The following is a 25,170-nucleotide window of genomic DNA, read 5'->3' on the forward strand; positions in this document are numbered from 1 at the left end:
CCTCCTGAAATGCCGATGCTCCCTGTCTCCATCAGGCATGTAGGGTGCTACCTCCGTCTTCATCTGCCGTACTTTCCGCCAAGAAGGGGGAACTGAGAAACCTACTCAGTCCCCCGACCACCCCCACCAAGCAACGCCAACCCTCTCTCGGCACCATCCAAGAGATCCAATAGAAAGATATCAAGCCCGATATCATTCAGATGCACTCCATCCGGCGCCAGCAGATCAGCATTATCCCCCTCCAGGGATTGGTGTCGCAACCCAATCCCCCCTATAGAGCGAATGAACCGCGACACCCGCACATTGATTAGCCTGCGCACTCTCTCCAACGCTGCCATATTCCTCGCTCCTCTCCACACCGTGCGCGCCACTATTTCGGACCAAACTACTACGCAACGGGCGAACAGGTCCTGAAAACGCGCCAAATCAGTCCGTATAAATGACAATAACTCATCATTTCCACCCGCATGTATGATCAGGACAACAGGTCCATACGTGTGCCTTGTAACTGCCACTACTTCTGGCAGTAACTGCACCCACCGTAATCCCCGTACACCTCTCCAATGGACGTCGGCCTGTGAGAGGCCCAAATTCGGACCTAATGGCCTTCGACCCGCTCGAACCGCTGCCCAGTGCACATACGAATTCCCCAAGATCCACACTTGGGGGCGCCGCGACCCTAACAAAGAAATTAAGCTACATTCCGGTCAAATGAAGATACAGGCAGGATTAACATAACACTCCATATAAAACAAGGAAGGAAAACAGGGATGGGGGGGGGGGGAAGGGGGAGACATTTTCTACTATGAAAACTTCCAGCTTACACACTCTTTAAAACCAAATCAGGTCGCACATATGACTTATAGCTATTAGAACGCCATCTACCCAGACTCATGATAGCCGCTGAATCCAAGCCCAAGGCATCTGCCTCAGTTGCCGCCCCTATCCTAAACGAATGTGTACCAAACTCACCCGGTGGCAAACCTAGGTACTTCAAACCGGCCTTAAAAATCGCCTCAAATTGAAAACGCGACATTGCGGATCCATCCTGATGGATCAAGAATTGAGACCCGGGCACTCGGACCAACACGAATTCCTGTACCCATTTTTCCGGGCAATACTGCCCCCCAATCCTCCCAATCGACAACCAAGCCCCCCTCCCTACCATATCAGTCTTTGACCTCCGCACACAGACCCTGAGAGAATCTCCCAACGTTACTACATCCGATCCGAGAAGACCACCGCTTGCACTTACACTGTGCGGAACCAGCTCACTAACCCGTAATGCGGCAAAGAAAGCCAAAGAAAACGCCGCTCCGAACAAAGACACTTCATATTCATCCTGACACACAAAACATAAAACGGCTAGAAGCCGACCCAAAAGTGAAAAAGATACTGGCCGCCTCGTGTCCCTGGAACACGCCTCTTTTTTCCACCCTTTTAAAGACTGCCGAACTACAAATTCTTTTGTAACATCTCTGCATCCCCACAATTTTAACATAAAGGCCACCCCTGCTAAAAACTTGCTCGCTGTGGCCGCACTACCCCCTTCCTGACGTATTTGTACCAAACTTGCTAACGTGACGTCCAGGTGACAACCATCCTGTGATGGGAAGTTATTCCCCGCAATCTCCAACCACCGATCCCACGCTCTGCAATGACTCTTCCAAGTCGCCGGTACCACCGAACCCCTCAACAGCCTCATAAGTTGTCCTCGACCAGGGCCCATAAGTGAAGGGGGGGGGACACCCCTTCTGCCAAAGCTGCCGGGTGCAATTCCCGAAACCGAGACATCTGTGAACGAGACAAAGCATCAGCCATCACATTACGGACACCCGGAACATGTTTCGCACGAAACCACACATTCAAACGCAAACACTTCAAAACCAACCGTCTTAATAAAGCTAACACCGGCAATGAACTAGACGACAACCCGTTCACCGCATGCACCACCGCCATGTTGTCTGTCCAAAATACAATCCTCTTGTTAACCATCACGCTACCCCACAACTCTATTGCCACTATAATAGGAAACAATTCCAATAGCGTCAAATTACGTAAAACTCCCAAATCACTCCAATGCAAGGGCCAAGGGGATCTACACCAACTTCGGCCCAAAATTGCTCCAAAACCATCACTTCCGGCTGCATCCGTAAACAATTCCAAGTCTACATTAGACAACTCAGCTTCCTGACACACCGACCTCCCATTAAACGAACTCAAAAAAGAATGCCAGACAAACAAATCCTTCTTCATACAAGAAGTTACCCGGATAAAATGATTTGGCTTCGAGATACCTCTAGTGGCTAAAGACAAACGCCTAGAAAAAACACGACCCATTGGAATTATACGACAAGCAAACACCAGCAATCCCATTAACGATTGTAACTGTTTTAACGTCACTTTTTTCGACCCCATGACCTGGTCAACTTGCGTCACTAGCCTTGCCAATTTATCATCGGGCAAGCGAAAAATCATCCGCTCGCTATCTATTTCGATACCCAAAAATGACAAAACAGTAACAGGGCCTTCTGTTTTATCTTCAGAAATAGGTACACCGAAACGCGACATCACCTGTCGAAACACTCTCAGCAACGTGCTGCACAACCCAGAGCCCCCCGGGCCCACAAAAAGAAAATCATCCAGATAATGAATAACCGAGTCACAACCAGACTCCAAACGAACTACCCATTCTAAAAATGACGCAAACATCTCAAAGTAACTGCATGATATTGAACAACCCATGGGAAGGCACATATCCACGTAAAACCCTTTGTCTAAACAACAACCCAACAGGTGAAAACATTCCGGATGAACCGGCAACAAACGAAAGGCCGCTTCAATATCAGATTTAGCTAACAACGCCCCCTGTCCAGCCACCTGTACCAGCCTTACTGCAACATCGAAAGACGTATACGAAACCGCCGCCTCCGCCCTAGAAATACCGTCGTTAACAGAACCACCGCGAGGAAAGGAAAGGTGATGAATCAGCCTAAACTTTCCTCGTTCCTTCTTTGGAACTAAACCAAGGGGAGAAACCCGCAGATTCGTATACGGCGGCTCACTGAATGGACCTGCCATTCTCCCCAATTCCACCTCTTTTGCCAATTTTAACCGCGCAATGCCCACATTCTCATTGATCGACTTCAAATTGTCAGCCAATGACAATGTCGCAGAATATTCAAAAGGAATCTCGAACCCAAACGAAAACCCGCTAGTGAGCACCTCTGCTTCCCGCCTCCTGTGGTACCGCTCTAACCATGGGCCCATCTCGAGCACGTTCACCGGCGTTCTCCGCTGCGCCGGAAGGAGGTGCCTTAACCGGCTGCTTACCTCTCCGGAAACACCGGAGCGCCGCATGAGCGCCCCCACAGATGGAGCATTCATGCCGGAATTTGCACGTGGCAAAGAAACGACAGTGGCCCTCGTTGTAGAGCCAACAGGCACCCGTGGGCCTAGCGGCCGCAACTCCAGGGGCGGGGCCCGGAGCTGCGGCCGCACTGGGAAAGGGGCGTTGTTGCCTACTCCCTTGCGCTAAAATAAGCTGCAACCACACATCCGTTGCCTTCGTCGCCCAACTAATATCAGGCGACAAAGCCAAACGTCGCCGAAATTCTTCATCATATCGCCACCAGGCCGCACCACCGTGCAGCCTGTGGGCGCTGAAAATTGTGTCAAAATAGACAAACAACTCGGCCCCTTTCCCAGGATAGCGTTGGCAAATAACATGAGCCAGTGTAGCGTAACACTGTACCCAGTTGCCAAATGTTTTCGCTACTTTCGCTTTCCTATCCGAACCTCTCTCAAAGCCCCGCTCCTTGTCGACAGTCACCTGCTCCACCGAGACCAAGGACCAAATATCCACAAATTCATTCCTCCAAATCTTGTCCTTGACCTCAGCTGACAAATGAGTCCCGAGAGGAGCGACTCCACAAAACAATGAATCTCTAAACGTCAAACTAGCTAAAGCATTCTCTTTCTCAGACGGGGGCATAGCTCCCTCTGGTGGCACAGAGGGACACGACGTTCCCTCATTCACTTTCAACCCAGCCACCACGGCTTTTAAAACAGAAATCAAATCCGCACCCGCTGCATTAGGTTTATTAAGCCATGCGTCACCGCAGGCCGACTCACCGCTCCCAGAGGTCCCACCGACTCCAGAGGGTCCTTCAGCCACTTGCCGCGGCACTGGAACCACGGCCTGCACCTCCTCCACCGGCCCGGCGGGAGGTACAACCTGGGACAGCTGCTCCTGATCCACCGACAAGCGCTGCACCTCCCGGCGTCGACTGCGTCTCTGCGGCCGTGAGGATCTCCTCGACGACCTCCTCCATGATCCGGATGATGCGGACGTCGTCGCAGACGAGGAGGAGAAACCATCGCTGGAAGACGAGGAATACCGTCGACCACGCCTCTTCCCGTCACCTGACCTGCGACGTCCATGATGGCCGTGCCGGCGATGTCCACCAGCCCGGCGTTTCCTCCCTCGCCTGGAACACTCCCTTCTTGGACCTGCAGGAGAGAAAGATGACAAGGCAGGAGAAGGGCAAATAGAATCCAAAACACCCTCAATCCTATCTTTCCTAGCACACTCCCCCCCTGCCCCTGACCCATGCTGACAGGGGCCCGGGGGGGACCGGGGTGGAGAAGCGACAGGCACCGCAGAAGCCCCCGCCCCCTGGCTGGGCTGCTTGCTCACCGTCCGCCTCCCCGCACCCGCCGCCATCTTCTTTTTTCGTGCGCCGCCATCTTGTGTCCTGGCTGCACTGCGCCTGCCAGGACGTCCCGCCCCTGTTCCCCCCGCCGCCAATTCTGGCTGCGTAGAGAACAGCACGGGGAAAGATGGCGCCGACCCCGGCTGCACACAGGCCCCAGAAGCAAGTCCCAGCTCCTGTGAACATGCCGCATGGTAAGCGACCATGTCGGACCAGTCGCCTGAGTCCGCCATATTCACCCCACTGTCACGATAGTCGGCCGCTGCCTCCGCGCCCGCATCAGCAGCTCGAGGCGGGTTGTACCGTGCCCGTGCCGGTTTAACAGCCGCCCTCTTACCGCCATGGGGAAGGACGCCAGCGCGACGAGTGGACGGGGGGGAGGGGGGCACTATGTCGACCGACGAAGCACCCGTCGACATAGGCCTAGGGGACCTGCTGGGACCACCGCATGACTGTGCAGCAGTCACAGCACCCCTCATAGCAACAGGGCTAGGGCTCAGTCGAACCGGAGGGCGTGTAACGCGCTGCGGCCTACCTCGGGTAGCCGCTCCCGACTGTTCCGTGCCCCGCTCAGATCCTCGCTTCTCTCCTTCCTCCAACAGGGATTCCAGCCAGGCAGGTCCCTCCGACGCTACCCGCTGTGCCACCTTCCGCAATAGTTCTTCTGCCATCTTCTCAATGACCACGCTCTGAATCTCCACAGCAGCAGCAAAGGTGTTTCTTCCACTGCAGCTTGAAGGTAAGAGGGCTTCCCGCTCCAAACCTCTGCCTTATATCTTCTTAACCACGCCCCTCTTACCCCTTGTTGACCAATCCTGGTCCTGGGCATTATTTTAAACCGTTCCATCCTTTCTTAACCCCTTGCAGTCCCTGACACTCTCCCTAGGCGCTTCAGTGTCTACAAAGAAGCCTGGACTTCCGGGTTCTGTGTCCGGCTTATTTGTTCCGCAGCTCAATAGTGCTCAATAGGGAGCCGCTCGCGCAGGCGCAGAAGAATCCCATTGATCTCCATAAAGCTGCCGGACACAGAACACGGAAGTCACAGCTTCTCATGCAGCGCTCTTGGTAACTTTCGGTCCTCGTTCTCCTTATTGATGACACATGTATCCCCTATCCTGTGGATAGGGGATACATGTGTTTTAATGCACAAACCTGCCAGGACGTTAGAGCAGCGTGTCAGAAGCTGACACCTGCAGTGTATGGAGCGTGAGCCCGCTCCATACTTCCCCCCCCCCCCCGCTCCACAATGTGCCGACACGTCATGGGTCAGGAAGGGGTTAAGTAATGAAGCGGTCCCTTCACTGCGGACCATAAGACGCAGGGTCTTTTTAGCAAGATTTACTCTTGCTAAAAACTGCGTCTTATAGTCCGAAAAATACGATATTTCTCACGTGTGGAGTGTAATATTTTAGCAGATGCTCCACTGACATAAATGACTATTGGACTCGAAGCTCAACACAAGAATCTTGTCTTTGATTGTATTATTAATAATTCAGATGCAGTGGGATATATTGCATGTTTCCCTTCAATAAGCATTTATCATCATTAGTGACAGAGTGACTGATTACCCTTTGAATTGAAACAGGCCCTCACAATTTGTATAACTCCAAATGTAAGAGAATTAATCAGCAGTGGCATCAGTGTGACATTACTAAAACATGATAAACAAAGCACAAAGCAAATGAAGTTAAGGGTAAGAAAACATTTTAAAAGTCTTGATTCAAAACTACTGCTGGGAAACATTTATTCTGCTTATTTAAAAATATGTAATGAAAAGTTTATCAAAATAAGGCTTGTTCACACGGGGCGGATATGCTGTGTAAAAGCATGCAGCTAATAGGTCGGCCTCCTGGGACGCGCGTGCTTTTCACACGTGTCGTACGCACCTATATTACTCTATGGGGCAGTTTAGACGATGCGTGAATTTTGTGCAGCGTGAGTGCGTTGCGTAAAACTCACGACATGTTCTATAATCGTGCGTTTTTCACGCATCACGCACCCATTGAAGTCAATGGGTGCGTGAAAACCACGCATGCCGCACGGAAGCACTTCCGTGCGAACTGCGTGATTCGCGCAAGAGCTGTCAAAAGGATGAATGTAAACAGAAAAGCACCACGTGCTTTTCTGTTTACAAACATCCAAACGGAGTGTCAAATTAGAGATGAGCGCACCGAACTTCACCGGGTTCGGTCGAACTCGTTTTGACCAAACCCGGCAAAAAATGTTCGGGTACGCGACGGCAGGAGACAGTCACTGTCCACGGTGATGAAAGAGTTAAACTAGTTCAGCACCATGGACAGTGACTTCCGATCACAATATACATGAACGTGTAAAAAAAAAAAGAAGTTCTGACTTACCGAGAACTCCTGGCTTCTTCCTCCAGTCTGACCTCCCGGGATGACAATTCTGTCCAAGTGACAGCTGCAGCCAATCACAGGACAAGCACAGCCTGCAGCCAATCACAGGCTGCAGCGGTCTCATGGACTGCCGTGTCATCCTGGGAGGTGGGGCCGGATGACAAGAGAGGGACGCGTCACCAAGGCAACGGCCGGGAGACCGGACTGGAGGAAGCAGGAAGTTCATGGTAAGTATGAACGTCTTTTTTTGATTCACAGGTTGGTGTATATTGTGATCGGAACTCACTGTCGCGGGTGCTGAAAGAGTTACTGCCGATCAGTTAGCTCTTTCAGCACCTTGGACAGTGACGGGCGTCGACTAGCCTCATCTCTATGATGGCGGCTGCACGAAAATCACGCAGCCGCGCATCATACACGGATGACACACGGAGCTGTCAAATGCCTTTTGCGTGCGCAAAACGCAGCGTTTTTTGCTCGCGCAAAACGCACACGCTCGTGTAAATCAGGCCTTACTGTGATTTACCTGTGATTTGCTGCGGCGGCGGTCACATGGGATGAAGCATCATCCCAGTTGGCCGGCCCTCTGACGTCATCCAGGTTGGCCTCCCATTTTTTTTGCGGCGGAATCGCTGCGAACCCACCACAAAAAAACGCAATGACTGCTATTTGCTGCAGGATTTACCTTCCCATTGATTTAAATGGGGAAAACCCGCAACAAATAAGCAGCGTTTACGCAAATACAAATGACATGCTGCAGAATAAAATTCCACACTGTAGGTCAATTTCTGAGCAGTTTTTCCGCTCAGTAATTACACAGCATGTGGATGGCATTTGTTTTATCTCATCCACTTTGCTGCCACTGTATTTGCTGCGGATTTTCCGCAACAAATTCCATTGCAGGAAATTTACAATATTTACGCAACGTGTGAACTGACCCTAAAAGGGAGTTTTGAAGGCATCTTGTGTGCACTGTTTTATGTTTCCTCACAAAGCTTTGATCGCCAGCAATGAACATGAGAATAAAGTTATCTCGTTCTAAGAAGGCGAAGGACCCCATAAACATTATTTACTTGTATTATATTTACTACTTTTTGGATGCAGCCAGGTCTTCAATGCTGGGAGAGCATGGTGTGTTGCTGTCTTGCATAGCAAGCAGGTCAGCCCGCTCTATGTATTATCATGGCGTTACAAATAGGCTGCTACCAGGCTATATAGGCTGTGCCCCACGATTTACGCATTATCCCTCCATGTTTTACACACTGCACCCACACTTCATGCATCACTCACATTCCTGACCCTTTCAGTACTGCCCCCTATATTTTACACATGTTATTCACCACTCACTATACTCAGTACTGCCCCCTATATTTCACACATATTATTACTCCTTGCATATTATACACAATTCATTTATTTTTTACTACATATCCCATGCACCACACGCCACTCCCCTCAAGGCTAGTGGGAGTGGCTATTATTATTTAACACACCTGAGCACTTTCCTTCAGCAGCATTTTTGACCTGGCTGCGTCCTGTTGGGGTTATACCTGCCCAATTTGTGAATATGGCCAATTTTTGTGTTTTTAACATTGTTGCGTGCCCTGGTTCGAGGGTGTGGAAGTAAACGCTAAGGGGAGACTCCCTTGGCGTTGACTCCGTAAGCATAAACTGATAAAAACCTATTTATAAATGGAATGATTTATTTATCAATTAAATATATAACCTTTACAAAATATATAGCAAGGGAAAGTGTACGTACTGTATCTTTTGTCTCGTACTATTACTAGGTAACCGCTCTCTTGCAAACTTTATATCTTTAAATTTGTCATTACATGTTGGCTTTGTAAAGCATATAGGGACTCAACATTATAAAAATGGTGGAAATATCCCCCCATTTTGGCCTATTGGGCTAAAATACTGTAATCAAAAAGTTACCTCACATGGTGAGTAAAAACGTTCACAAATAGGTTTAAGAGGTGGGGGATTTGTTGTGGATTCCAAATAGCAAATCTGCTACAAATTAAATAGAATTCTAGAAAAAGATGCCGATTTTACGGCATGCTGCATATTTAAAATTTGGAGTATGATCTATATGTCTTGGATTTGTTGAAACATTTTGCCTCTGATTTGAAAGCAGATCTGACTGCTGATTTAACTCATTGAAAAAATCTGTAACGGTGGCTACGACGGCAAGGCGAACGGACGCACTTACATGGTGCTCCGGTGTCCCAGCTAAAATCTGCTGGCATCCACCTCCGGGCGAGCTTCTGGGTGAAGCCCCACTGCATGGCTGGATTCCCCTAGACGATTATGAGCATAATCCTGACTTTGGGGCCGAAAACTGAGGATTTTCGGATTGCGGCCTACACACGCGGCCGGAGCCGGGGACTACATTTTGGGCTGGATGGAGCTGGCTGCAGCTAACTCAGGATAACAGGTGGACTCCTCAAACTCCCCCTACATCTTTGCCCTGTTCCCCAGGACACAAACGAGCCCTCTCCTCTATTTAGAGACCATTAGAGTCTCTTAACAGACACTTTCCCATTTGCGGCCTAACACCGTCTGCGAGACCAGGGCATGGATTAGGGAGGGAGGCCGCCTCCAGACCCGTCCTCAGCTGGGAATACTACAGCATCACAGTGCAATGGTTCAATGCACTGCTAATTTAACAAATCATATAAAAAGACTGCAAAAGCATCACAGTGCTGACTTTTTACATCTAAAGAGCTCCATGTGATGCCTTAGTCCTCCACATGATCTGACACAGTGCATAACTATCTACCACGGACCTACATAAGTTACATAACAACTACCTGACTACAACGTCCCCTGAATACGACCCAGTGCCAAGGCGGGGCAAGACTCCTAAAGCATCTTCAACGTAATCTTCCATCCCAGATATATTTCGCAGAAATTCTCTGCCTTCCCTACTTCAGGACACTGATTCGGATATGTCGGCATCACAGGCGTTGATTGTTGGCGACCCAGATCCCTTACCGCAAAGGACTCCAAAAAGAACTTCACCCTCAACAGCCCCTGGTATGGCCAGGGAAGATCATCTTACTAAAGAGGACTTAACAAACATGTATGGATGCACTGTACCAGAAATTGTAATTCTTTATGAAAGGAGGCATTCAAAGAGCGACGCATGATCTAACAATGGAAATAACTTAGATTGGCTCTCGTACAGATCTCCTAGAGACAAAACATGATTAATTGGTTAAAGCGCACGGAGATCTCAAAACAGAAATAGATCTCCTGAAGTCCTCTCAGGAATCGATACATCTTCATCTGGAAGACTTAGAAAACCGATCTAGACGGAATAACCTGCACTTAAGAGGAGTCTCAGAAACTATAGAAGATCTCAGGGATTATGCGATACAACTTTTTGCCTACTTGTTACCAAATTATCAGACGAACCAATTTATGATGGACCGTATACACCGGGCACTGCGACCTAGGCCGGCTGTTGGAGAAAGACCAAGAGACATTGTTCTGCGACTTCATTACTTTATAGTAAAGGAAGAGGTTCTTAAAGCGGTACGTGACAAAACTCCACTCTCCTTCAAACAAGAACCACTACAGATTTCTGCAGATGTATCTCCAGTTACTTTGGAAAAAAGGAGTCAACTGAAACCTCTCACGGACATCCTAAGAGCGACTGGGATCAGATACAAATGGGGTTTCCCATCCAGGCTAACCTTTTAATTACAAGGGCGTGTCGCATAATATCTCAGCATTAGACATGGGTTGGAGACTGCTCATCCGACTAGGTCTCATAGAAGGGACTCCCACTCAGACATCAGCAGACCGACCTCGTCAACGCCTCCCATTAGAACCCATTTGGACAACAGCACGTCGCCGACAGTTACATATGACCCTTCCGGCACGACCAGCTTCACCGAGACCAAGATCACCAAATGTGACCTGAGGCAAAGGGTAGAGATATGTAATGTATACCTGACATTTTTCTTCGTATAGTCGCTGTGGAATTTTTTCCTCTTCCATGTGGTTAATTCTACTTTTTCACATTACTAAAATTGCTTAATTTACTTGATATTGCGGTGGGTCAGCCAAAATTCTGGTGGCGCCCCCATACTAGTTTCACTGAGCTTACTCAGGGCCGGTTTTATCGGGCGCTGGATTTGTTCAGCAAGTTGAGAAAGAGATAAAAAAGACCCGAATGGGGTCACATGGAGGGCACTTAGCCGAACTCCGCTATTGTTTCATTGTTTTGAAGTTATCTCTTAAAGGTGTTTTTCTTTTCGGCAGCAGCTATATTCTACATACAAAAGTACTTTCTGCTTATTTCTATAGCGTAACTTTATTGAATTTTTATGGCATATAGTGTTATTACTCATAATGTAAAAGGTTTTAATAGCCCGACAAAGAGACGAGTGGCCTTTACTAACTATAAGAGGCTTCATGGCGACATTATAATGTTACAGGAAACGCATTTCACTAGTTACCCAAAATACTGTGATAGATCGTTTCAGAGAGTTTACCTATTTACCTCAGACACAAAAAAAAAAGGAGTAGCCATTCTCTTCAGGAATACACTTCCATTTACAGTAACTGACTCCATTATAGCCCAGGATGGTAGATACATTATCCTTACAGGTCAATTAGCGGGACAACACGTTACCTTTGCATCGATTTACGCACCTAACTCCTCAGCAACCACCTTCTTTACCAACTTCTTTAGACAGCTGGAGAAATTCTCTGACTCCTACATCATCCTAGAGGGTGACTTTAACATAGTGATGAATGCCCAAAGGGATAGAAGCCATCCAAATGCTAATGCAAGAGTCAGTCCCGAAGTCATTCATGTATAGGATGAAACAATTATCACTAGTAGATTTGTGGAGACAGGATCATTCCCTAGATAAAGAATACTCCTTTTACTCCACAGTACATGACAGTTATTCTAGGATTGATTATATCCTAACATCCTCCCAGCTAACCACTAGACCACATAATATCTCTTACATCCAATGGGCGTGGTCAGACCACAATATCCACTCACTACACGTCTGTATTGGCAACGCCACACGCATGCCATCATGGAGGCTGAATGATTCCCTACTTTCTCACTCAGAAATAGTCACATCCCTAACCAGCTCTCTACAAGAGTATTTTACCACTAATACCCTAACGGATACATCACTCACTCAAATATGGCTGGCGCATAAAGCAGTATTGAGAGGTTTACTAATGGCGAAAGTATCAAAACTTAGGAGAGACAGATTATGACTTCTTAATAAATTGCTATCGACCCTCACCAGGCTAGAACGTCAGTATATTAATAAACCAAATAATATAATTAAAGTTCAGATAGAGGAAACTCGCTGTTCTCTCAGAGCATTAGAGGAGAGCAAGGCTGACAAAGTACTTAGGTGGGGCAAAGCAAAACTATATGCATATTCCAATCGAGCTACCTCTATGTTCTCCAGAAAACGAAACTCTCACATTAGAGGTAAACAGATTTACCAAATGCATAACAGCACGGGAACACTTACTACTAATCCGCTTGACATATTAGATACCATTCTGCAGTGCTCTGTATAGCAAGCCCTCTTCTTTGAACTCTACTGGGCTACCTGAATGGCTTTCAACACACTCGCTTCCCTCTCTGACAGCTGAGGCAAGATTACAACTTAATTCCCCGATCACAGCAGAGCAGGTCGCTGAAAGCATAAAAAACCTTACATCTTCCAAGTGCCCAGGTCCTGATGGTTACTCCGCTTTATATTACAAAACATTTTCACATGTATTAACTCCGCACCTAACTACATATTTCAACACACTCATGGCAGGCGATGTACCACCTCCGGAATTTTCACATGCTAATATTTCACTCATTCCAAAATCGGGTAAGGATGAAACACACTGTGCATACCTACGTCCTATATCGGTACTTAATGTAGACTACAAGTTATTTACTAAAACATTTTCAAATAGACTTGCACCGTATATGACCTCCCTAATATCTCCCGATCAAATGGGTTTCATACCAACAATACAAGCAACAGACAACGTTAGATTGGCTCACAATATTATTCTCCATGCTACTACTCACAAACACCAATTACTAATTTTGAGTCTGGATATTCAGAAAGCATTTGATTCTGTGGACTGTAACTACTTGTATAGCACACTTATTCAATTTGGCATTAGGGGTCCATACAGGGGCGTAGCTAAAGGTTCATGGGCCCTGGTGCAAGAATTCAGCTTGGGCCCCCCTACCCCTCCTCAACACCACCATCATCAGACCCCTGTGTGCACCCATGCCCAGACGCCTTGCCCAACAGCCCCCATAGTATAATTCCCCCACACAGTATAATGCTCCCATAGCTGCCCCCACACAATATAATGCCCCATAACGTATAATGCCCCCCCATAACAGCCCCATACCGTATAATGCTCCCCATATCAGCCCCCACAGTATAATGCCCCACATAGCTGCCCCCATACATTATAGTGCCCCCCATATCAGCTCCCATATAGTATAATGCCCCACATAGCAGCTTCCCATACAGTAAAATGCCCCCATATGAGCCTCCCGTACAGTATAATGCCCCCCATATGAGCTCCCCATACAGTATAATGCCCCCCATATGAGCACCCCATACAGTATAATGCCCCTTTATATCAGCTCCCCATAGAGTATAATGCCTCCCATATCAGCTCCCCATACAGTATGCCTCCCATATCAGCTCCCCATACAGTATAATGCCCCCCATATCAGCCCCCATACAGTATAATGCCCCTCCATATCAGCTCCCATACAGTAAAATGCCCCCCCATTTGAGCTCCCCATACAGTAAAATGCCCCCCATATGAGCTCCCCATACAGTATAATGCCCCCCATATGAGCTTCCCATACAGTATAATGCCCCCATATAGTATAATGCCCCCCATATCAGCCCCCATATAGTATAATTCCCCCATATCAGCTCCCATGCAGTATAATGCCCCCCTATATCATCCCCCCATACAGTATAATGCCCCCCCATATCAGCCCCCATGCAGTATAATGCTCCCCATCTTATCAGCCCCCATGCAGTATAATGCCCCCCCCCAGTATAATGCCCCCCCCCGCAATATCAGCCCCCCCCCATACAGTATAATGCCCCCATATGTGCATAATAGAAAAATAGCATAATTACTTACCTATCCTAGTTCCCACGCCGGGTGGAGGATCCTTTGCCTCCTCCGGTGTGTGCTATGAGTGACTCGGCGCAGACAGGCACGATGATGTCGCTACATCCTGCCTGCCTGCATCAAGCCGCTCAGGGCACAGTGAATGCTGGATCAAGGAGACCTCAGCTCCTTGCTCCAGCATTGAATGGAACCGGGACCTCGGTGAGTGACTCTCGACCCCCCGGAGGTCTTCACAGGAATCCCCAGGGGGACGCGACCCACAGTGTGTAATGTATTGTGTTGTATTGTGCAGCTTGCGGTGGAGGGGGGAGGAGGGGCTGTCATTTAATGGGCCCCCCCCTCTCCACCGCAAACAGCACAATACATTACAAGGCAACACAATACATTACAAGACAACACAACACAACACAATACAACACAATACATTACAATACAGACTCTGCAGCTCACCTGGAGTCCTCTGCACCGGCTCTTCCACTGCACTGGCTGGAAAACGTGTCACGTGACAACACGGTCACATGGTACATTAAGTGTACCATGTGACCGTAACCAGAAAGTGCCGGCTTCACGGCACAGAAAATTAATTTAACAAGCATGCTGTATGGCAACAGGGGCCCGTGGGCCCCCAGGCTTAGGGGCCCGGTCGCAACTGCGACCGCTGCGACCCCTATAGCTACGCCACTGGGTCCATACCTAACAGCTATCAGAGTAATATATCACTCTCCTCAAGCTAGTAAAGTTCTTAGGTCAATACTCCCCTTATTTTCAGATACAAAAAGGGACACGACAGGGATGCCCACTGTTTCCGCTCTTGTTTGCTCTCGCCATGGAGCCTCTTGCACAGCATATTCGGCTAAATCTGGACATTAAGGGATACCGTTTGAATACCCATGAATTTTAATTTATCATATATGCGGATGATATGCTTTTATTCATTACAACGCCACTTGTCTCTTTACCAAATCTTATGGATACTCTTACCCGCTTTGGATCATACTCGGGATTGATTGTAAATTCACTTAAATCCACTGTTATGCAAATCAATATGTCGATAGATCAAGTGGAAATGTTAAAACTTAATTTTGGATTTCAGTGGAAACATTCCCACATGACATATTTAGGAATTGCTCTAGCTAGAGACCCAACTAATTTATATCTAAGTAACTACCCTAAAAAATTTACATCTATCAGGAATCTACTGGAGGAGTGGTCCAGGTACCACATATCTTGGATGGGCAGACTCATTGCAGTTCGAATGACAATTCTACCCAAGCTGCTGTATTTATTTAGGGCCCTTCCTGTTAAAGTTCCTCTTTATGCCATCTCACATATACAGCGGATAATAAATAAATAAATTCATATGGGTGAATAGAGGATCAAGAGTTAGTAAATCCACGTTACATCGCTCCACTGTTAGTGGGGGACTTAGCCTTCCAGACCTGAAGTTATAATATTATGCCTCTCAAATCTCACAAATCGCAGCATGGAACTGTGACCCCCAACACTGTAAAATGGGATCTGTTTGAATCCCTTACCACAGCTCCATCCTCACTTAGGGCACTGATGTGGTCTCCAGAATAAAAATCTCACATTCCTGGCATCGATAATAAAATTATCAAACGACTTCCGGTTCCAGCCCCGGCATGTAAGGACGCATGGGTGAGAGCGTTCTTGTCTTAGAATCATTTACCACTCTGCCAGATCTTACTACTTGCCGCTGGGACGCCTGAATCTTGTCTTCATCAGCATGGGATTGTACCTTGCGGGTGTATGGACAGATTTGTCCATATCATGGGCAAATCCAGAGCGCAGAACAAATCTAGCCGCGTGGCCGACCAGCAATCCATCATGGCGGACGAAACTTCTCTGCAAACTATACCTGCTGAGACTGCAGCTCTTCAATCTTCGCCGGCCTCAGCTTCTGGTGAGTCAGCACTGAACATCGACTATAAACAACTGGCGATTCAAGTAGCACAGCTAATCTCCCCAGATTTACAAGAATCCCTATCTAAAAGCGTAACCACTTCTCTGTCTTAAATGCAAGACACGGTGACGAAGCAGGGGGAACGTATAGATACTCTCGAGATAGCCATGCACCACGTGGATACTGCATTTATGGATCTCCACCAACTAGTCCAAGAAACGCGACTAGATAATCAAAAGCCCTGGGATAGAGTAGAAGACCTAGAAAGTAGGTCTCGCAGAAATAATCTACGCATAGTAGGTTTACCGGAGTTGGTGCTGGCAAAAGATCTTCGGCGCCTGTGTGAATTAGACTAACCAGAGGCTTTGGAAATTCGTCAGTCCTGTAAAGTGGAGCGGGCTCATAGGGTTGGTCCTGACCTCCGTTCCGCAGCTGTAGACACGCATTGTTAAGTACTTGGACTACTCGGACAGAATGACTTTGCTAAAGGCTTTCAAAAACAGACGTGAGGGTCTGGATTATAAAGGGCATCGCATTTTGATCTTTGGTGACTTTTCAGCGGAGGTCACGAAAAAACGACGAGCTTTCTCCGAAATTTGTTCAGCATTATGAAAACGCCATGTCAAATTTGAATTATTGTACCCGGCAGTTCTCAAGGTTGCTAACAAGGATGGCTCCTATGATACCTTTACCTCCCCGGAAGTGGCGGCTGCCATTTTGAAACCTACATCTCCTGATCCCTCTTCTTCCCCACACAGTCCGGTTACTGAAACGCGGCGTGAGGCATCCAGGGTTGATAATTCTCAATCAGAGGGGTTCTCTTCTTCGGCACCCAAACCACAGAGGCTTCAGAATCTTCCACAGCAACCTACTTGATGGACTTTTTTCTCGTGATGTCATCGGGTTCAGATGATACCAGGACTTGTACACAATATCCATTTTAACTGTCTAGGTTTATATTGCTCTGTGGTTTCAAGATATTTGTAAAAAGTGTATTTGATATAATACATGTTAGGTATGGCACCTTAGGTGACGCATAAGGCATGATTTCTCCTCTATTCTCACCTTCCGTGCATGATCATTCAACATTACATTCAAACCAGCGACTTAGATAGACAGGAGTTGCTTTTCTATAGTGCTAGTAAGAAAGATGTGCCTTTACATGTCGGAAATAAGCGAAGTTCCACGACACAAACATATGGTTGGTGCAATTTTACATCATCTACCGTGTTGTGAAGTATTTCTAATGTTAGTTACCAATTTGGTTATGTATTTCTGGGTTAGAGGGGGGGTTTGCTCTTAGACATCCACAATGATATGCCACTTTTGCCAATTGTTTATGAGAACTGTAACATGGAACGTTAAAGGACTCAGGTCGCCACATAAGCGCATGATGGTTCTGCGTCATCTCAAACTACTGAAAACAGACATTGCGCTTCTTCAGGAAACGCATCTCACAGAATTAGATTATAACCATATGCAAAAATTGTGGGTAGGCCAGGTGTATGGGTCCCCTGCCCAACACTCTAAGGCGGGAGTTCTTATACTCCTTAGTAAAAATCTTCCTTATTCAGTCTCGAGTACTGCAACTGATTCAGAGGGGAGATGGGTGAATGTGCACCTTACCGGTCCTTCAGATTTTATTAGTTTTTATAACGTGTATGGCCAAAAGGTCTGTAGTCCCCCCTTTTTCCAGACGTTAAGTGATGTTCTTACGGAAGATTCAGTACCAACTAAACTTTTGGGTGGGGACTTGAATGTAGTGTTACAACCCGCAGAAGATAGAAGTAACCCTCATAAACGCTCTCTTCTCACAGTGCAGCATAAAGAAACCACATTACAATCTTTTCTCACAGAAACGGGCTTACACGACTCCTGGCGTCTGCATCATCCTGATGGCAGAGAGTATACACATTATTCACATTCTCAGCAATCTTGGTCACGTATAGACTACACTTTGGTATCGACCTCTCTCCTTCAGCGGGTGCATCACTGTGACATAGAACCTATGGTTATTTTGGATCATTCTCAGTTGACTCTAGATATACACGATAGCTTTCCAAGGGGCACGGATATTTTGTGGCGGTTCCCTAGTAATTTGGCATCGGATGAATCGTTCCAAACTCTACTCAAAGGCTGGTGGTCAGACTTTGAGTCTACTAACGGAGCTCATTCACAAGACTCTCAATTATTTTGGGACACCTCAAAAGTGGTCATGAGAGGGCATCTTATTACATATGTCTCAAAACTCAAAAACCAGACCAAAAGAAAAATTGAGGAGTTTGGCCTTGCTCTAAGATGGGTTACACCCGTTTTCAAGTTACTCCAACTCCTCAAAATAAGGAAGCTTGGCAGAAAGCAAAGGGGGATTATGAACTGTGGTTGGACAAAGGGGAAAAACTGAAACGATCTGCTTTTGAAGCTAAATTGTTTCGCTATGGTAATAAAGCAGGGAGATTATTGGCCCGTCTGCCCAGACCTTTTGGATCACAGTCTCATATTACCACTTTGAAAGATAAAGCTGGACACTCCCACTCACATCCAAAACAGATTAACTCCATTTTAAGACAATTCTATTATGATTTATATGCTAGGCAACCACATATTTCAGCTTCGCTCCCTCCCGTCTTTGAGTCCCTGAATCTACCAGCACTCACGGAAGAGGAAAAAGAGCTTCTAAATTCTCCTATTACAGAGATAGAGCTAAAATCATGCATTAATTCCTTGAAACTCCAAAAAGCACCAGGTCCTGATGGATACGCAAGCAAATATTTTAAGGTCCTGAGGGATCAGATTACACCTTGTTTACCTTATTTATATAATGGCTATCTGTCAGGACAAACAATTCCTGCTTCCTCCAATGTTGCATACGTAAAGGTCTTGCCAAAACCTGGAAAAGATCCTGAATTAGCCTCCTCCTATCGCCCGATTTCTTTAATTAATTCCGATTTAAAGTTAATTTCTAATATTATGGAAGATAGATTAGCCACTATACTCCCTAGATTAATTTCCCCAAGTCAAGTTGGTTTTGTGAAAGGTCGCTCTGCGGTGTCTAACATTTGTAAAATACTAACCGTCCTTGATGACATTAAGGTCAGTCCTTCTGCACACTCAACCCCAGCTATCCTTACTATTGATGCCGAAAAAGCTTTTCACATGGTTAATTGGGATTGGCTGGGTAGAACGTTGGACTCTATGAGCATAGTGGGACCTTTTCGCTCTTTTATTAGTGCCATTTATTCAGCGCCATCCGCAAAAATATATACTCCAGGATTTCTTTCCTCATCCATCTCATTAGCTAGAGGGACGCGTCAAGGCTGCCCACTTTCACCTCTCCTTTTAAATCTTGCTCTAGAACCCTTTATTCGCACATTGGAGGATGATGATAACATTAAAGGCATTAAAGTGGGAACTGAAACAATTAAGGCGTCTTACTTTGCTGATGACGTCTTGGTGTTCTTATCTGATCCACTTCACGACCTCCCTCATATCTTTGACCTACTAAACGTCTTTGAGAGTCACTCGGGCTTCAAGGTCAATGTCTCAAAATGCGAATTGTTAGACTTGTCCAGAAAAGGTATTGCGCTCTCTAAGTCGTCATTGAATATTCCAGTTACTATAGCCAAGTCTTCCATTAAATATCTTGGAATACATGTTGGTCGCACGCCTGACACATTATATACTCTCAACTATCCACCGGTTATAAATAAAATTAAACAGGACCTTCAGTGCTGGCAACATTTACCCCTTTCCTTCATGGGAAGATGTCATCTTCTGAAAATGGTTAGCTTCCCAAGTTTACTCTATCCGATGCAGACAATTCCTCTCCTTCTAAAGCACACTGACATCATGAAATTGAACTCAATGTTTTCCTTTTATATCTGGAATAGGAAGCGGCCTAGAATAGCCCTAAAGAAACTCATGGTCCCTGGGGAAGGGGGGGGAGTTAATATTCCTGACCTTCGCAGTTACAATTTAGCTTGCTTAGCTCGTCATGGCCTTGATTGGCTGCAAGGTTCGAATTTCTACTCTAATTACACCCTAGAGGCAGGGGTGGTGGCTCCGTTGCATCTGTCTTCTTTATTACATACCTCTTATAGGAACATTGTACCAACAGTTAGACATCGTATATTACTTAGGGATACCATCATGGATTGGAAGTCTATCAGATCCCTTCTTGTTCTCCCTCAGCACATCTCCAAACATATGAATTTATGCAGTCATCCAGAATTTCCTCAGGACAGGGAGAATCCACATTTTCGTGAAATGAACTTGTTAGGCATCGCCAAACTTAGTCATCTACTACACTCCACTGATAATCGCTATATGACTTTCCAAGAACTTCAAGTCTTGCAAAACATCTCCTCACGATATCATTTAGCTTATTGCCAGTTAATGTCCTTTTTGAGGTCAAAGCTACTTAATATTGCTCCTGAATGCTCTAGGAATCTCTTAGATACCATAATTATGTTAAATCTTCTTTGTCCTTTCTCTACTGCACACTTAGAGAAACACTGGCCAAAGCAACCACTTCCACAATGTTTAAAGCGTGGAATAGGGAAATTCCTCAACAAGATCTTACGCAGCAAATTTTAGTGGGGTGGGCACGGGTACGTAAAGCAGTCGTTTGTGAACAATGGCGTGAAACACACTTTAAATTCATTCACAGGGCTATATATGGTTTTGACATTCCCCCTCATCCTAACTTTCCTGATAGACTGGTAGCGTGCCCAATATGTCATACACCCAAGACAAATCTGTTCCATGGGTTGTGGGCCTGCCCTAAATAATTTACATATTGGAGGAAGATTTTGGAGGTCATTAATGATACATGGGGGATATTTCTTGCCATGGAGCCGTTACCTCTTCTATTCAATGTCTTTCCTGTCATCCAGAACATTCCAGACGCTATACACGCCTTCCTTTTAGTTGCTAAAAGATCCCTGCTTATTTCATAAAAATAAACTTTGAAGAGGGCATTATAAACAAAAAAGAAAAATCATTCTTAATCACAGCAAATCCTGAAACACCATTTTTTTTATCATTTACCTAAAGTCCATAAGAATAAAAGGAATCCCCCAGGAAGACCAATAATATCTGGTGTAAATTCCCTCACGAGTCAACTCTCACATTGCATAGATCTACGCCTACAAAATCTAGTAATGAAACTTCCATCTCATCTGAAAGACTCTACTCTACTCTAGAGATTTACAAGAATATAATTGGAAAGAAAACTATACCCTGATAACTTTAGATGTTACTTCTCTATATTCCAATATTGATCATACCCTCGGAATTAAGGCTACTACATTTTTTTTAGAACATAGTGGCGTGTTACCAAAGAAACAAAATGACTTTTTATTAGAAGGATTACATTTTATTCTCACCCATAATATCTTTAACCCCTACCCGCACCAGGACGTAACTGTACGTCGTTGCGGGAAGTTACTTCCCGCACGAGGACGTACAGTTACTGAGTTAATCCCGGTGCACACTGTCGGCGACAGTGTGCACCGGGAACCAGGAGGTCAGCTGTCGCCGACAGCTGACACTCCCCTCTTGCCGGCCAGCGGTCCTTTGCCGCTGATTTCGGCGCATTAACCCCTTAAATTCGGCGATCGGGTGCAATCGCCGAATTTTAGGGGTTTCTAACATATCGGCAGACCCCCGTCCGAAATCGCGTGGTCTGCCGATAGTTAGTATGGCAAACGGAAGCCAAACAATGGCTTCCGGGTCTGCCATGGACAGAAGCCCATCAGGACCAACCTTCGGCTGGTCCTGATAGGCTTCCTGTCAGAGTGACAGAAAGTCACTGTGCCGTTCCCGATGCACACTGTCGGCGACAGTGTGCATCGGGAACTTGGAGATCAGCTGTCCCCGACAGCTGACACTCTCCAGTGTTGCCGATCAGCGGCTCATCGCCGCTGATTTCGGCAATTAACCCGTTACATGCGGGGCTCGATTGCGATCTCCGCATGTAGCGGGTTTGTAGCGCATCAGCAGCCCCCATGCAATCGTGGGGGCTTCTGATGCTTGTGATGGCACCCGGGGGCCAGACAACGGCCCCCAGGTCTGCCATGTATGTCAGCCTATGAGGATCAGCCTCTGTTGATCCTCGTAGACCAACTGTCAGAGTGCCTGTGACGTCACACTGACAGTTGGAATACGTTACACTACCTAGGTAGTGTAATGTATTCTAGCAGCGATCAGAGCTGCAGGTCAAAAAAGAAAGTGTAAAAAGTAAAAGAAAAGTTAATAAACAAAAATATAAAGTGTAAAAAGTAAAAAAAAGTTAATAAAAATGTTTTATAAAAGTGTCAAAATAAAAGGTTTTGTTTTCCTATAATAAGTCATTTATTATAGGGAAAAAATGAAAACGTTAAAAAAAAAGTACACATATTTGGTATCGCCGCGTTCGTAACGACCCAATCTATGAAACTATAATGTTAATTTTTCCGCACGGTGAACGCCGCAAACAAAATAAACGGAAAACTGTCAGCATCGCTATTTTTTGGTCACCACCCCTCCCAAGATATAGAATAAAAAGTGATCAAAAAGTCGCATTTACCCCAAAATGGTACCAATAAAAACTACAACCCGTCCCGCAAAAAACAAGACCTCCCACAGCTTTTTTGACGAAAAAATAAAAACGTTACGGCTCAAAATAGCGTGTCCCAGAAAATAAATTATTTTATAGAAACTTAATTTTATTGTGCAAACGCTGCAAAACGTAAAAAAATCTATACACATATGGTATCGCCATAATCGTACCGACCGGCAGAATAAATTAAAACGTAATTTATTGCGCACGGTGAACGCTGTAATAAATAAAGAATTTAAAGCGCCAAAATCGCTGTTTTTTGGTCACCTTAGCTCTAAAAAAGATCCTGAGGGGCCAAAATCTCACTATACCCCTAGAAAAATTCCTTGAGGGGTGTAGATTCCAAAATGGGGTAACTTTTGGGGGGTTTACACTGTTTTGGTCCCTCCGGGGCGTTGCAAACCCGACATGGCACTGAAAACCAATCCAGCAAAATCTGCGCTCCAAAATCCAAAAGGCGCTCCTTCCCTCCTGAGCCCTGCTGTGGGTCCAAACATCAGTTTACGACCACATATGGGGTATTGCCGTAATCGGGAGAAATTGCTTTACAAATTTTGGGGTGCTTTTTCTCCTTTATTCCTTGTAAAAATGAAAAAATTCTATGTTTCCACAGAAAAATAGGTGATTTTCATCTTCACAGACTAATTCCACTAAATTCTGCAAAAAAACTGTGGGGTCAATATGCTATCTATACCCCTAGAAAAATGCCTTGAGGGGTGTAGTTTCCAAAATGGGGTCACTTTGGAGGGGTTTCGGCTGTTTAGGTACCACAAGACCGCCTCAAACCTGACATGGTGCCTAAAATATATTCCTAAAAAAAGGAGGCCCCGAAATCCACTAGCTGCTCCTTTGCTTCTGAGGCCTGTGTTTCAGTCCATTAGGACACTAGGGCCACATGTTGGATATTTCTAAAATCTGCAGAATCTGGGCAATAAATATTGAGTTGCGTTTCCCTGGTAAAACCTTCTGTGTTACAGATTTTTTTTTATTACAAATGAATTTCGGCAAAAAAAATGAAATTTGTAAATTTCACCTCTACTTTGCCTTAATTCCTGTGAAACGCCTAAAGGGTTAAAATATTTTCTGAATGTGGTTTTGAATACCTTGAGGGGTGCAGTTTTCAAAATGGGGTGATTTATGGGGACTTTCTAATATATAAGGCCCTCAAAGCCACTTCAGAACTGAACTGGTCCCTGAAAAAATAGCCTTTTGAAATTTTATTGAAAATATGAGAAATTGCTGCTAAAGTTCTAAGCCTTGTAACGTCCTAGAAAAATAAAAGTACGTGAAAAAAAATGATGCAAACATAAAGTAGACATATAGGGGATGTTAACTAGTAACTATTTTGTGTGGTATTACTATCTGTTTCACAAGCAAATACATTTAAATTTAGAAAAATGCAAATTTTTGCAAATTTTTGCTAAAATTTGAAGTTTTTCACAAATAAATATTGAATTTATCGACCAAATTTTTTCACTAACATAAAGTACAATATGTCACGAGAAAACAATCTCAGAATCGCTTGGATAGGTAAAAGCATTCCGGAGTTATTACCACATAAAGTGACACATGTCAGATTTGAAAAAATAGGCTGTGTCCACAAGGCCAAAACAGGCTGTGTCCTAAAGGGGTTAAGCATAATTCAAAACTATATAAACAAACAAGAGGCACGGCCATGGGGACACGAGTTGCACCTAGCTATGCCAACTTATTTATGGGGCATTTCGAAGCTACACACATAGAGAATGACCATATATATCGAAATAAAATTGTCTATTACAGAAGATACATTGATGATCTCTTTCACATCTGGTCCGGCACTGAGGAGGAAGCTATTTGTTTCATAAAAATTTTAAATAACAATATGTGGGGAATCCAATTCACACAAAGTATATCCAAAGAAAGAATAATATTTTTAGACTTAGAAATTAGTCATTCTGACAATGCAGCACAGTTTATTTATTGTTTTAACAGTTTATCGAATAAAATCGTTGTTTCTGACGATTTTGTGGAAATATCATCCCATTCACCAATGAGCGCCCGTATAGAGGAGCAAAATTTTTTCTTTCAAGTCTGTTTCATTTCCAAACCACGAGGGAAAGAATTCCTGAGATGAATTCACTCGATGCGGTTATGGCTCCAGAGGCAAGCACTGTGTGATCAAGCATCTACAAGCTACAAAGTTAAGTTGTGCTAGCGACATTGCACAACTTACTAAGATGAGCTCTATTCCTATCAGCACCAATTGTTCATATAGATCTGAACGTTATCACCTTAGAGGAGCGCCGTTCTCTCTTTTTTTTGTCTTTTTTCAAGATTACTTTCTGAAATGTACACTTTATCTTTGGGGAAAATACTGATAATACAGCAGGGGAGTTGAAAGGATAAAAAAACTTGTTGTTGTTGCTG

This window comes from Rhinoderma darwinii, chromosome 4 (genome assembly GCF_050947455.1).
Source record: "Rhinoderma darwinii isolate aRhiDar2 chromosome 4, aRhiDar2.hap1, whole genome shotgun sequence".
Classification (NCBI taxonomy): Eukaryota; Metazoa; Chordata; class Amphibia; order Anura; family Rhinodermatidae; genus Rhinoderma; species Rhinoderma darwinii.